This window comes from Giraffa tippelskirchi, chromosome 10 (genome assembly GCF_054371585.1).
Source record: "Giraffa tippelskirchi isolate mGirTip1 chromosome 10, T2T-mGirTip1v1.2.pri, whole genome shotgun sequence".
Lineage (NCBI taxonomy): Eukaryota > Metazoa > Chordata > Mammalia > Artiodactyla > Giraffidae > Giraffa > Giraffa tippelskirchi.
Window position 1 is genome coordinate 160,145,082 of NC_137284.1, and position 10,169 is coordinate 160,155,250.

Here is a 10,169-nt window from a genome sequence, read left to right on the forward strand (position 1 = left end):
TGGACATGAATGAGGAGGAGATGCGTGGTCGCCGGCTCTCTGGTTCAGGACTGGATGGATGGTGCCCCCCCCATCACTGCTAACAAGACCCTCTATTTACTGAGACAATACCGGTGTCTGTAACAAGCAGTCTCCAGCATTTCTGAAGCTGCCTCCAAGGCCAGCTGGCTCTTGGTCTTCAGTCTGTGGTGCTGGGGTCTCTCACGTGGCAGCATCAGTGGCTGGAGAGAGAGGTCAGATGCTAGCCCCTGGGTTTCATGGCCAGACGGGAAGCAAATCCATCACTTCTGCTCAAAGTCTGTCATTACCACCAAGTCATGTGGTCACACCTAACTCACAGAAAGTGAGTCCAAGACGAAGCCAAGGTGATGCGGCCAGCACTGGTGGCCCTGACCTCTGACCCCGGGAGTCCCTTACCAGCCATCACAGCCTCGCCCACGTGCAGATGGAGATGTTCAGCACCCTGACCTCTGAGGCCTTCCCTGGGCCTCAGCAGCCCGAGGATGGTGTGATGGGTCATGGTCACCCTGGGAGGTGACTCATCTGAAGCTGTGGTCGGGGTCAGGGGTCAGCAGTCAGGACACTGCAGGGCCGTGATAAGCCGTGCTTGGCAGCTGCTCTGCTCTAGTGGGTCAAGAGCGAGGGGGGGTGGCCTCAGCTCTGGACTCGGCTTGCAGGAGGCCAGCCCCAGGAAATGGAGGGACGAAGCCCCATGGCACCCTCTTGCCAGGCCTTGTGCTGGGACCTGGCATCACACTCACGGCCACCCTGTGATTCCAGCATGGATACGTCCATTCCAGGGCCGAGGCCTCTGAGACCACATGTCCCCAGCATCCACAAGACAGTGTCTGGAGCCGGGGCCTCACACGCGGGGCTTCCAGGGGCCACATGTGTTGTCCAGAGCCCGCAGCCTCCGCCCACACCCACTTGGGGACCCGGCTCCAACCCCAAGGGGCCTGGCCGCCTTCAGGTACAGCAGCCCCAGTGCAAGTGTCCATCCCGAGTGACTCAGCCTTCCCCTGGGGCACCTTGTCTGAGGTCCCCCTGAGAGATGCTAACAACCTGTTGGAAATGTGGACATCAGGACATCCCCCTTGTCATTACTCTGAACTCTTTTTGGTGAACCCCAACTTTTAACAGCTAACACCCCAAATTCCCAACTTACTTACTGAGGTAACTTCCTTAAAAAGAAACAAACAAACCAACAAAAAGCAATGAAAACACACCCCACTGAATGGAGAAGCAGCTCTGTGTCCACATCACACGCTTCCAGGCGGGCTCGCTCGCTCCTCTGTGAGGCCCCGGTGTGTGCTTTCACTGCCATGGCCCACATGTAATCTATGGCTGGGGAACTAAGATCCTACAAGTTTGCACAGCACACCCCCCAGAAAAGGATGGCCTCTTTCAGGGGCCCCATCAGCCCCCATCAGTCCCCCATCAGTTCCCCCCTTAGCTCCCCCAAGCAGCCCCCACCAGCCCCTCATCAGTCCCCACCAGCCACTCCATCAGCCCCCATCAGCCCCCCAACAACTCTCCATCAGCTCCCATAAGCCCGATCAGTCCCCCATTAACCCCCTCATCAGTTCCCCCATCAGCCCCCTTCATTCCCCCATCAACTCCCCTATCAGCCACCACAGCCCCATCAGCCACCACCTGCCCCCCTCATCGGCCCATCAACCCCCTTATGAGCCCCAGACCATGAGCCGGACAAGCTCCCTCTGCTCATCTGTGCTGACAGTGAGATTATAGCCATCACCAGCCAGGGCTGGGCCCCCGATGTGCCACCAGCCCCTCGCCAAGCAGGACTGATTCATCACAAGTGCTCAGACCCTGAAAAGTGCTCCCATTCCCAAGGAATATTTGTTCCTCTGGTAACTCCACCTTGGAAAAACCAGGTTTCCCTCCCAAGAAGTGCAAGAGAGAGAGGAAGAGCAAGTTTTTAGCCAAAATAAGTGGGAAGTAGAGCCTAACTCAGTCTTGACTCATTTCACAGATTTTCTGATTTAAGGATCTGAAGAGGTCCACTGCTTCTCTCGTCTGTCCCTGTGACTTCACACAAACCCAGCTGACAACGGCAAAGCGCTTTCTTTGTCCCCACATCAGTTCATTTAAAGGGGACATGTTTACCAGCAGCTTAATCTGTTTAGTGCAAATACTCTTACATTCTTTTCCTCCATCAGAAACAAAGTCCTTCAAAAATCACAGGGAAACTTGAAAGTCACAAGCTGGCCTTCGAGGCCATGTGACAGCCGTGTGCATCTCAGCTGCACACACACGCCTCGCTCAGCTCTCTCAACTTCCTCCCTTTGTGAAAAGTTAAGACCAGAAGCTGGCTTTCTGAGTGCTGGTCTCCATTTTTACAACTTTGCATCACACAAACAATACAGTACCAACAAAAGATCGCTTTGATCCAAAGAAGCCCGTTCCTCTGACAATCAGCCGAAAGGAAAGCAACTTGTATGTTCTGTAGAAAACTGACAATAAACTTAATTAGACCCAACATATTTAATAAGTGAACAATTGCTTGGCATTTCACAAACAGAATAAACTAAGATGCTTTTCTTTGGCTATCACATAGTTATATCAGGAAACATTTGATGCTACCAAAGTAATCAGCTGCCTGGAAGTTTTAATATCAGATTTGCAAAAGAAATATAGTATAATTGTAATACTGTACTTGCTTATATTTTACTTTAAATAGAGTAATCTTTTAAATTGAATTTAACTGTAAAACTTCCGTAAAATAAAAATGCATGATCTCATAAAATCAAATCAGTCTTTAATTGTAATAATAAAAATTACATTTAAGTAATGGTGTCTCTGAGTTAATAGCTCCATAAAAGAGCAGCTGAAGAGACAATCCGTGCTACCTGAGCAACTATTTGTTCAACATTTCTGTAATTAAAAGATGAGGTTTTGATACATTGAGCCCTGATTTGGCAGAACTCTTTGTTTGGAGGGAGCTCCCAAGGGAGCCCACCTGGACGTGATGAAAGATGACAGGGCAAAGATGACTTCTGTCCTTCTCCAAAGGGGTTATTCATACTAACCAGATTCCAGAGGAAAATGGCAACATTATATCTGGAAACATTAAGAAAAAATCAGTGCCGATATTACACGTATTAATAAAGATGGAAGTAAATTTTGCTGTTGTTATTCACTGAACAGTGAATAATATTTTCCCGGTATTATACACTAATTTGCTAATTTGCGGACTATGTGGTTTAAAAGTCTGATCATTTTTGAATGCATCATGAAGCTAAGTAATAAGAAAATTCTACTTCACCAATGAACTTTATTTTCAAGAAAGGCCCCCACTTGTTTGTCTTCAAAGTAACACATATTACTTCTGTCTCAGAGGAGAATATCTGAAGAGTTTAAAGGCAGCTGATGGGACAGCAGAATATATTTGCAAATCATTTACGTCTCATCAGGGACTTACATCCATACAAAGAACTCCTAAAAGTCAACAACAAAAGCAACCGAATTCCAAATGAGCACACAAAAATATAGCTTGTCCATTAAAAGCTTAACTTACCTTTTCTAAGGTTTCAATCCTTTTATCCACCTAATTATTGAGCAAAATTACTTGCAAAAAACAGGAGTGCCTAGCGACTCTTGACTTAAATCAACAGCAGAAGACTGGCCTCTGAACTACCTGGTCCGTACGGCCAGCGGATGCTTTCTTAGTTACTGAGACTGAAGGGGCAGTGTGATGAGCCTTGGGTAGGGAGCCCAGGGACACCAAGTCTTGCCCTCAGGCCCCCTGAGGCCTTGAGGGAGTAAATATGGGAAACAGCGACCAGGCCAAGTGGAACTTCGGGTATCTTCGGCCGCTGGCCCCCAACCCCAGTGCACAGCCCAGTAAACTGGACTTGTAGATGCCTTGTTCCCCAAGCCAGCTGGGCTAGAGTCTTGAACCACCAGGCGGTCTCCCCACTCTCCACGTTCACTCTCGGCACCCCCACCGTCAACTGTGGAACCGCAGCTCTGACCGCATCACCGGTCGGGTGACCACCTCTGGGGCCGGACCGCAGGCTGCCTGCCCCCAGCGCATCCCCGCCCCGCTGACGCGGCCTGACTCCCGCTCCCGCTCCGCACTTCGCGCCCAGGGATGGCGTCTCCGCCCTCCCTGGAAACAAAGCGCTAAGCTCCGGGCCGGGCCGCGCCAGCGCCCGCCCAGCCCCGAGAGGCCTCGCACAGCTAGAAAAGGCCTCCTCCTTTTGCTGTCTTCCTGCCCTTCCTGCCAGACGTATGGAGACAGCTGGGTCTTGAGACGCTATTTTAAACCAGGACCACGACCTTGAGGACGCAAGCCCCTCCGGCCGAGGGCGGAGACAGAGGGTCCTGAGGCCAGACGACCCTGTGGAGCCACCCAAGCAGGCTGTGCGTGTGAGTGACCACCCTCCGAGCTCCGTCACGGCGGCGACGGGGGCCCGCGGTGTCCCCGCCGCACCCCCACGGGGGACGCGGAGCCGAGCCCAGCGCCCCGGCTTGTGAGGCGGGCGCCGCGGGTGGGGGGCACCCAGGGCCGCCCGGCCGCCCCGCCCCGAGCTGCTTGGGCGACGCCGGGTTTGTCACTAACGCCACTCGCCTCACCTGAACGGCCGTCTTCACTGGCTGAAAGGAAGCCATTTTTTCCAAGTGCAGGGAATGCTGATGAGCGTCTCGTGCGGTGCCCTCTGAGGAGAAGGTCCTCTGAGGACCGGCCTAGGAGAACAGCCCGGACGTTCACGAGACTGTAGGCGAGGCCCGGGACACCTCGGCGACCGCACGCGCGCCCGCCCCGCCCGAGACGTCCCCTCGCGTCACGCCGGGCCCGTGACGTCCCCTCGCGTCTGCGGCTCCCACGCGGAAGTCCCTGGACCGGCCTGTCTCCGCCGGCGGCTCGGCTGCCTCGGGGAGGACGGCGCACGGATGTCGTCTCCCCGCGGGTGACTTTTCGCCCTTCACAGGTGATGTCTCTTACACTCGCAGCTTCTCTTTGGAGCCCTACGGTCACCCGGAGTTAGCCCCCACTGGGAGCTCCTGTGTGCCCAGCGCAGGTGTGGACAGGTGTACGCAGCTGTGCGCAGGTGTGCGCTGGGCGTCCGCACGGGCACGAAGCCAGGGGACCAGTGGGCGCCTGACCCGCAGCCACTCAACGCGGCGTTGCCTGGGTGCCGCCCGGGACAAACACAGGGGTGCGGGCATCCTGCGGGGAGCCGATGCCTGTCCTGCGAGGAGCCACATGGGACCGATGCCTGGCCAGCCTGGCAGGGGGGAGAGAACGGGGCGCGCGGACCTGCCCTGGCCGAGGCGCCCGCTGCGGGGATGACCGCGGCCAGAGCACAAGGCCGCGGGAGGGGCCCGCCAGGTGGCCGCAGAGCAGGCCTGGGCCTTCATCCTCAGGGCAGTGTCATCACAGGGATGACGAGATGATCAGGATGCCTCCTGCGGTTTTCTATCTTCTTTTTAACGGAGAGCAGGCCTGAGCCTTCATTGCAGGGCAATGAGTGTCATCACAGGATGTCGCAATGTTTTCTTTCTTTTCTTTTTGAATTGATTTTATTGGCCTATAGTCGCTTTTCCGTGTTGTTAGTTTGTATTGTGCAGTGAAATGAATCAGGCATACATAGGCATATATCCCTTCCTTTTTGGATTTCCTTCCCATTTAGGTCCCACAGAGCATTGAGTAGAGCTCTCATTAGTTATCTAGTCCATGCATAGTATCAATACTGTACATGGGTCAATCCCAGTCTCCCAGCGCCTCCCAGCACCATCCCTCTCCCCCTTGGTGTCCATATATTTGCGTGTAGAGATGTGGATGGACCTAGAGACTGTCAGACAGAATGAAGTCAGAAAGAGAAAGACAGATATGGTGTACTAACACAGAAATCTGGGATCCAAAAAAAGTAGTAATAGGTGATCTTATGCTGCAAAGCAGAAACAGGGGCACAGCCATAGAAAACACTTGCATTTGTAGAAGATTCTTCCAAGAATTTAGGAAGAAAGGCTGGGGAGGGGAGGAGGTGTGGGGCAGGCTGACCCCAGCTTCCACAAGGTCAGCGCTGCCACTGCAGGGCAAGAACGGCACAGGTGCCAGGAGCAGCTGCAGAAGCAAAGGTGGATGCAGGTGGGAGGGTCTGTGTGGAGGCCCCGCTGGGACAGAGGGTGGCCTGACCGAGAGTCCTGCCCCGCAGTGGACAGAGGGTGTGAGGAGGGGAAGCAGACGCTGAGCGGCGCCAGCACTCACCCGGGTCAGCAGCTCTGCCAGGTGCCCAGTGAGGCGGGAGCGGGCTCGGGACGCGGGTCCCGAAGACAGGGCCGTGGCCACCCTGTCCAAGGAGCCGGGATTCAGTCTAGCTTGAAGTCAGTTCAGCCACATTGATCGATGCCATTGCTGTTTTCCTTGGGGAAGCCTGAGTCTAGCAAAGGTGCTGCCGCCTGCACTCGCGGTGCTAAGAGCTGGGACAGTCACGGACCAGGGAGGCCGGTAGCTGAGCAGTCTCGTGAGAGGAGGCGGCTCCGGAACTCAAAATATGAGGACTTGTTGGGGGCAACACAGCCCCGGGGTGGGTGGGGGGGCGGCGGTGCAGTTCTGACTGTAGCTGCGTTGGAATCACTGCAGAGCTTGGCAAAGGACAGATGTCTGGGACTGCTCCCCAACTTCTTGGTTCACTGAGTCTGCAGCACCCCGAGAATTTGCCTTTCTGTCAGATTCCCACCTGATGCCAACGTCACTGATCTCAGGAGCAACCCCAGGAAGCACAGGGGCACAAGGTGGGGCACGAGCCAAGGCAGAGGGCCCCGTGACAGCAAGGACTGCCACGTACAGGTGCCCGGGCCCCTCCCCAAAGGCCTTTAAAACTCCCAGGGGACCGTGCAGTGCACCCGAGGTGACAGCCGAGGACCCCGGTCAGGGCGTGAGCGGCTTCCCCCTGCTGTGTGCCACTCGTGACACACGGGCATTCTGCTTCTAACCTTTTATTCTAGATTGGAGTCCAGGTGATTAACCATGTTATATTAGCTTCACATGTACAGCAGAGGGATTCAGTTATACATGTATCTATTCTTTTCCCATTTAGATTGTTACATAATATTGAACAGAGTTCCCTATGCTTTGCAGTAGGTCCTTGTTGGTTATCCATCTTAAATACAGGAGTGTATGCGTGTCAACCCCAAACTTCCTGACTGTCCCTCTCCCACCCGTCCCCTCTGGGAACCATAATTCCCCATCAAGGCCACTGATGAGATCTGAACAAGCTGGAGTCAGGAAACACAGCATCGGAGATTTGTCCTCCCAGTTCACACCGGCTCCCTCACAGGTGTGGGCCCCGGGCGTGGTGCTCGGCCCCGCCCACCTCACACTGCACAGGTGAGGACCTCCGTCATCTCCGGCAGCCCTGCAACCCCTCGGTGTGGGGTTTACTGAGAGACACCTGGGAGCCACTAAAATCCTGCCCATGGGGAGTGTCATGGCAGAGTGTGCATTTTAGGTAGATCCTCAGACTGATTTAAACAGGAAATGAGAGATCTTTTTTGCACAGTAGTGGTCCTGGTAAAGATAAAGAGAGTGTTGGAGGGCAAGGACAGATGCGAGTTTTAAACTGGAGGTAAGATCTGCAGGACTCAATGACAGGAAACTAGGCGTATCACTTTCTTTGGAGAGCATCTGTTGACTCTTAGCAGTGGAATCCTCAACTGTCGGATTAATGCAGATTACAGAAACAGCTTTAGGCCTCTCAGTTCTACCTTTCCCCGTGTCTCCTTTCTTTTTCTTTCTCTCCATCATGAACTGCATGTTGTCTGACCCCAGTGCCATAAAATCGGGCCTGCAGAGCCGCTCTCTGTCCTCATGTTGAGAAGAGCACTGGATCAGATGCACGCAGACTTGTGGAAGCATGCTCGGTGCGTGAGCACGTGGTTCCTGCTCCGCAGCAGCTCACCCCTCACCTGTGGCCTCAGGAAGAGCACCCAGGACCAGCTGAGTCAGGAAGAGAAAGCTGAGACCTTGGGTGTGAACGGTTGTGTGCGATGGGCTGCTGTACCTCCCAAAAGTGGGCAGCAGGAGCCCTCCGGCCCCTCGCAGGCTGCTCTGAAGAGCTGTGGTTGAGGGGATCCGCCCAGCAGGCAGGACTTCAGGGACAGTGTCCATTCATTCTGCCTGGAAGGAGGTGTAGCTGAACTCCCCCGAGAGGTGTTGTTGCTGGGCTGGGTGGTCAGAGATTTGGAAGGAAACAGGTGGAGAGTCAACCACGAGGTGTGAGGAGGCCCACGGAGAGACCTCTGCAGTGGACACAGAAGGAGAGTATCCGGGTCCCGCGGAAGCTTAGAAAGGACAGCCTCATCAGATAAGGATGGGCTTGGGAGCATCCGAGGCCTCTCTCCCAGCTGCCACGGCCATGTGGATTGACTCTCAAGCAGATTGGCTAAAGCAACGGGGATGGAGCCTGTGCTGGGGCTCCTCGGTGTTGGTGTCCACTCACAGAGGCCACCATGGCTACGGCCACCCTGAGCCACCCGCTGCCAGCAGCAGAGGCCAGTGCTGAGTCCGCAGGTGGTTCCAGCCCGCAGGGGGGCCAGCTGCCCCCTGACAGTGGGTGGACAGCGTCTCCATGGTGGGAGAGGCAGGCCTGCCTGCTCTCCGGAACAGACAGGTGCTCCAGAAAGAGATTTGCTTTCTCGGCCCACAATGCTTTTGCCAAAATTGCCATCCATAGAATAATGCAATACCCTTTTCATCAACCGATATTCCTTATAACACTGCTTCTGACCAGGGAGACTCATCTACGGCAAGTCAGCTCCTGTCTGTGCAAGTCCCCACCCTCAGCACCTCCTCCTTTCCCTGCTCGGTCACAGGACCAGGGATGTGGGGCGCCGTGCAGGGCTGGGGCAGCGTCCTCCCAGCTGTGCTGGATACTCTGAATCCGTGACCGAGTAAGGTCGAGCGTTCAGCTCAGAAGTCTTTCCTGAGTCAGATGTACGCAGATGTACATGTCCCCAGACTGAACAAGGTTCTCGCAAATCTCCTTACATCCCTTTATCGTGATCATGACTGCACTTGACTAACATCATCCGCCTACACGTTTGCCCCCCTACCTAAAGATCTAAAATGCCCAGGGGTGTGGTGCCGGTCACATGCACAACATTTGATGAAGTGAGGTGAAAGTCGTTCAGTCGTGCCTGACTCTGCGACCCCTTGGACTGCAGCACGCTAGGCTTCCATGCATATTATATCTCGGGATATTCTTCATCATATCCTGGAGTTTGCTCCAACTCATGTCCATCGGGTCAGTGATGCCATCCAACCCTCTCATCTTCTGTTGTCCCCTTCTCCTCCTGCCTTCAATCTTTCCCAGCATTAGGGTCTTATCCAGTGAGTCAGTTCTTCTCATCAGGTGGCCAAAGTACCAGAGCTTCAACTTCAGCATCAGTCCTTCCAATGAACACCCAGGACTGATCTCCTTTAGGATGGACTGGTTGGATCTCCTTGCAGTCCAAGGGACTCTCAAGGGTCTTCTCCAACACCACAGTTCAAAAGCATCAATTCTTTGGCACTCAGCCTTCTTTATGGTCCAACTCTCACATCTGTATATGACTCCTGGAAAAACTAAGCTTTGACTACATGAACCTTTGTCATCAAAAGAAAAGGTAAATGACATTATATAAATAGAAAAAGACAACATGATCAGGGATTTCACAGAAGAGGAAATAACAAAGTTATCATATAAGAAGTCAACAAATATTGTAAAGTTAAAAAATAGATAAACTAATTTAAAATAAAAAAAGGAGAAAAAAAGAAGTCAACCTACAAGAATCATATTTCTGTATAGAAGCAATAAACAATTAGAAAAAAACGTAGATAGTAAATATTTACAGTAGCTCCAAAAATCATACATTTAGGTATAAATGCTAAACATATTCTGAAAACTGTAAAACCTTGATTAAAGAAAGGAAGGAAGATATAATTAGATGGAGAGACATACAATGTTCATGGATTATAAAACAGTCTTCAACCACCCTACAGGTTTAATGAAATTCCAATGAACATTCCAGTGGAACTTCTGTCTGTGTATTCAAGCTGATTCAAAAAACAATAGGGTGGACATCCCTGGTGGTGCCGTGGATGAGAGTCTGCCTGCCAATGCAGGGGACGTGGGTTTGATCCCTGGTCCAGGAAGATCCCA

General features: G+C 53.1%; 1 protein-coding gene across 5 annotated transcripts in view; it reads right to left on the reverse strand.

Annotated features, from left to right (window-relative positions):
* The window catches only part of LOC145524035 (uncharacterized), a 343,643-nt gene extending 338,811 nt beyond the window's left edge, over positions 1-4,832 (reverse strand). For 4 of the 5 annotated variants that reach the window (XR_014067053.1, XR_014067054.1, XR_014067043.1 and 1 more), the window contains exon 1: positions 4,600-4,832. The gene's annotated coding sequence lies outside the window, so the exon portion shown is untranslated. The remainder of the gene's footprint in view (positions 1-4,599) is intronic. The other variant, XR_014067042.1, reaches the window with a different exon arrangement.
* Between the last annotated feature and the right edge of the window lie 5,337 nt (positions 4,833-10,169).